General features: G+C 47.3%; 1 pseudogene; it reads left to right on the top strand.

Moving 5' to 3' along the window:
* Positions 1–768: 768 nt before the first annotated feature.
* On the top strand, positions 769–5,006 carry LOC148833695 (uncharacterized; annotated as a pseudogene).
* The last annotated feature ends 299 nt before the right edge of the window (positions 5,007–5,305 follow it).

The raw sequence follows: 5,305 nt of genomic DNA, 5'->3' as shown, positions 1-5,305 counted from the left end.
AGCATCATCCAGGTGGGGCTGCACACTGGTGGTGGTGGAGGGGATCCCCATTACCTGTAAAGCGCTTTGAGTGGAGTGTCCAGAAAACACTAAATAAGCCTAAGCAATTATTAATTAATTATAAAGACTGATAACGGTGTGTAAAATGATGATGATGATGGTGATATTGATATTTACCAAAACTACAGTATGTCGGGATCTAAAATCTTAGATGTCTCTTCTCATCCACTCTTTTTATAACTATACTCTCCTACCCTCTTGGAGGAGGTTAAAGATCCCCTGTATAAAGCCTAAAAACTAGAGACTAGAGAGCACTACTAGAAAGCATCTACTATACTTCTTTTACATGTAAATGCATTCAATTTTTGAACACAGAAAACTTGCTGGCAGGTAGAATAATGTTATCTTAATTGCTTTTAGAGTCTTCACAAGCTAATTATCTGTTTTTTTAATCTTTTGGTACTGGAAGAGTTCTGATTGAGTGACTTTGTTGAATGTTGTTTTGTATTATGGTATTGTATCGTTGTACTGTGTTATTGTCATCCATATTATATGTTTATGAGCTCCTGATGTGCAAAACAAATTATTTTGGGGGCAATTAAGATTAATTCAATTCAGTCTGGCTGCATGAAATATAACAAGGATAATACTGGAAACTACCAGTAACTCCGCCATAGATGGTCCCAAGCCTGTTTGCGAAAGGAGGAGGGACTTCAGCGACAGGCCGCGCAACAAGCTGGCTGAAGAAAAATTCCTTGTTGCGTCAAAATGGACACGACAACTCAACGACATATGGGAAATGCTAGGGTGTCCCCCGCAGGCGACGCGCAGCGTCTTCGCCTGGACGCTGTGAGAAATGGGCAAGCGCTACCTACTCAAGGATGGATCCGGTTAAAGAAGCTAGTCCATCATCACCACCATCATCATCTTCATCATCATCATCAACAACAGCAACAGCCAAAAAGGATCCGGTTGGCGACCATCAACATCGGAACAATGATGGGCCGAAGCCGAGAACTGGCCAATTCCCTGAAGGAGCGAAAAGTGGACATTGCCTGCTTTCAAGAGACCAAATGGGCCGGCGCAAAATCAAGAGAAATCGGAGAAGGCTATAAGCTGATCTACCACGGCAAGAAGACGGCACAAAATGGAGTCGGTGTGGTCGTAAGCCAGTGGATCCGCGACTGCATCAACGAAGTAGCCCGAATCACAGACTGCCTCATGTCCACCAAAATCAGCATGGGAACCAGCACACTGCGCGTTGTGTCATGCTATGCACCGCAGGCTGGCTGCCCAGACGAGGAGAAAGAGAAATTTTGGCATGACCTCGAAACGCACATCCAAGCCATCGATGACAGCGAAATTCTTTTCATTGGCGGAGTCCTCAAAGGGCATGTTGGCCGAGCAAAGGATAATTTCAATCGTAACCATGGCGGACAAGGACACGGCAACCGTAATGAAGGCGGCACCCGGATATTAGAGCACGCGGAAGCCTGGGATCTGGCCATCACCAACACATTTTTCAAAAAGCAGGAATCACACTTCATCACCTACTACAGCGGCGGTCGAACATCTCAGATCGACTACTGGGTGGTGAGACAACGAGACCTCAAAATGGTCACCGACACCAAAGTGATGCCGTAAGACAGCATCGCCCCACAACATCGGCTACTGGTGTTGGATGCCAAAGTCCAGCTAGTCCAAACCCCAGCGCGACCAACCACCAAGATTGAACGCATCAAATGGGGGAAATTACCGGAATATCGAGCTGTCGTGAAGGTGACACTAGGACCATTGGTGCCCAATCCGAGATCAACAGTCGGCGAAGATTGGAACGACCTGGCTGAACACGTCAAGACATGCGCTGCAACCACCCTGGGAACCACAAAACCAAATCTGCGCTTTATTGGCAAACAGACCTGGTGGTGGAATGACGATGTACAGGAGGCAACCAAGGCAAAAAAGGACGCCTACAAGACCTGGTGGCAGACAAAATGTCCAGACGATCTTGTATGATACCGCGCACTGAAATCCACCGCAAAGCGAACCGTGGCGACTGCAAAGGTGGCGCACTACCAGGACCTCTATGACCAACTGGATATGCCTGTTGGGGCAAACAATCTACAAACTCGCCCGCGCACGCGACTGCGCCACACAAGACCTAGGACATGTCATCAACATCAAAGATGAAAATGGGCAGATGCTGCAGAAGCCAAAAGACATCCTCTGGTGCTGGAAGAACTACTCCGAGAAAATATGCAACGAGGAATTTCTGCATCCTCCGCTACCAACAGCCGATACCACCTCCAGCCCAGTACCCACCATCACAATTGCAGAAGTAACCACCGCCATCAACAAGATGAAAAGTGGCAAAGCAACTGGCCCAGATGACATGGAGCACAAGGAGCAGCATGCCTTGCGGACCTCTTCAACAAGATCATCAAGAAAAAGGCACCCCTGGAAACGTGGGAAACCAGCATGACAGTGCCAATTTGGAAAGGCAAAGGCGACGTTAACGACTGCTCCAATTACAGCCCGATCCGGCTGCTGTGCCATACAATGAAAATTTTCGAGCATGTGCTGGACGCACGACTAGGAACCATCGTCGATATCTCGCCAAACCAATGCGGCTTTGTGAAAAACTGCGGAACAACAGACGCCATACACGCAGCCCGCCTACTGATGGAAAGGCACCACGAGAAGAGGAAAACGATCCACATGGCATTTCTCGACCTGGAAAAGGCATTCGACAGGGTACCGCACGATCTCATCTGGCTGGCACTGCGGCAGCACCACGTTCCCATAGCCTATGTCAGCTGGACAAAGCTCCTGTACCAAAAGGCCACTAGCTCAGTACATTGCGCAGCTGGAACCTCAGACACCTTCCCGATCAATGTTGGCATCCACCAAAGCTCAGCCTTGTCTCCTCTGCTCTTCATACTTTGCATGGATATGGTGACCAAAGATATCCAAACGAGGCATCCATGGACGCAATTGTATGCCGACGATGTTATGATAGCAAGTGAAACGCGACACGGCCCCGAACAGCAAGTACAAGAGTGGAAGATGCGCCTTGAACGATTCGGATGAAACTGAACATCAAGAAGACGGAGTACCTCGAATGCGGTGATCAAACCGATGGCACCATTGCAGCTGGTGGGGTCCAACTGAACAAAGTGACCCAGTTTCAAGTACCTAGGCTCATGTGTCAACTCTGACTGCACTACCCTCCAAGACGCCAAGACGCGAGTCAGCGCCACTTGGATGAAATGGCGGCAGGTCACTGGAGTACTGTGCGACAAGAAGATCCCTTTGCGCCTAAAATCCAAAGCCTACCGCTCAGTGGTCAGACCAGTGGCCCTACACGGAACTGAATGCTGGCCAACGACAAAGAAACATGAACAGGCACTCCATACGATGGAAATGAAGATGCTGCGATGGACCCTCGGCTTGACAAGACTAGACCATGTCATGAATGAAGAGGCGCAAAAACACTCAAAGTCACCCCAATCACTGAGAAAATGAAGGAATCGCGCCTGCGATGGAATGGACACGTGCTCCGTAGTAATGACACATCAATGGCAAAGACCACCCTAGAACTGAATGTGGAAGGCCGCCGGCCCCGTGGACGACCATTTACGCCCTGGCTGGATCGGCTGAAAGGCAACATGCGCCTCGCAAAAGTCACCTGCCGAGACGCCACAGACCGATGAAGTGGAAAGATCGGTGCAAACAAGCAGACCCCGCATAAGTGGGAAAATGCGAAGAAGAAGCAGAAGAATAAGAATACTGGAAACTACCACTGGGGGGTAGTAAGACATATGACTACCAAAAGAGTAGAAGTCATTTGGCCCATCTAGCCTGTTTTGTAGTTTTAATTCAAGCTTTATTGTCCCCTAGGGGACATTTGTTTTAAAGTTAATTGATCCCAGCATCCCATCTAGTCATGTTTTGAAAGAAGCCAGGTTATGTTTTGTCCTCTACTTCATTTGTCTGTTAATTTTCATGTGTTTTGTTGACGTGTACTTTATGTTTCTACCCACGACTATCCATGAGTTTTTTTATGCCATCCCTGTCTTTGTATCAGACTCAGGTCAGTGTCGGGTCAGGTCTGAAAACAGCAATTTTTGTTTTTCTTAAATAGGACATTGTGAGCAGTATTTCCTGGTACAAAGTCACCTGAGTGGGGAAAAGACTTTAAAAATGAGCTTATAATTTCCATTAAAACAAAAAGCTCCCGGAGACACATTGCATCAATGTGCAGTTACAGTTATCTTGGAAGTTAAATCATAACATTGTCCAAAATTTCTCAGTCAGGGGTTCACATGAGTGTAGACTTACAACTGTTTACCTTGCACAATTTACCACAGTGCTTTGTCTCTTTGCAGTTTCTTTTCGTGGTTTTAGCATTGTCAGCAGCTGTTTGTGGTTAAATCGTCTTCTTTGTGCTGTTACACTCTGGACTATGGGGATATCAAATATGATAACAAACATCGTTGGAACTGTTTTATCACAGGTCCTCAGGACATCCTCAGTGTCCAAACTAGCACAGAGCAGTCATGGTAAGCTACAGAAGTGCAGGTGAAAGCGCTGGTACAAATGCAAAACTCCTACCACTAATTTACCTAGGGAAACTCTCGGGAGGAGCGAGCAGGAGCCCAATTGTAATGAATTTGAGTGAGATTAGAGCAGAGGATAAAAACCATGAAAGAAGGAAAAATCAGCATGGGAATGAAAAATGAGACAACCATCTTGCCACCCACCCCAACATCCTGCAACAAACCATTTCCCACCATGCCACTCAACAGGAGCAGGCCACAGCTGGGCCTCCACCGCTGCGACCGACAGACTGTTTCCTGTGAGGGAGCTGGCAGCTCACAGTCAAGACGTGTGCGGAACGCCGTTACATTCAGGTGGAGAAGCTCAACTGCCAGCTCCTCCTCGACGAAACGAAGCTTATCAGCTCTGGGCAGCGAGGGGAAGGGACGAGCTATAATGAAATCTAAGGAAAGGAGCTTTATCGTGCATGTGGAAATGTTTCCTCTTTGGATGCACATTTCATTAGGGGCAAAACGTTGTGTCCTTTTTCGTTATTTATTTTTAGTTAGTTGATGACTGTTATTTAAAACGGCAACAACTTAGGTATTGAGGTGGTCAGTACAGGGGGAAAGGAATCATTTGGATTGATGTGTTATGTGTTAGACGAGAGAATTTACTAGATATTCAGAGCGGCGACCTGGTGCTAGGCGGGTCTCAGGACATCCGAACGTCAATGCTGAGCGAAGGTGAATGAGTGACCCGGAAA

The sequence above is a fragment of the Atractosteus spatula genome, chromosome 5 (genome assembly GCF_055471065.1).
Source record: "Atractosteus spatula isolate fAtrSpa1 chromosome 5, fAtrSpa1.hap1, whole genome shotgun sequence".
NCBI lineage: Eukaryota > Metazoa > Chordata > Actinopteri > Semionotiformes > Lepisosteidae > Atractosteus > Atractosteus spatula.
Note: the sequence above shows the minus strand (reverse complement) of the source record. Positions and strands in the feature narration are given on the sequence as shown.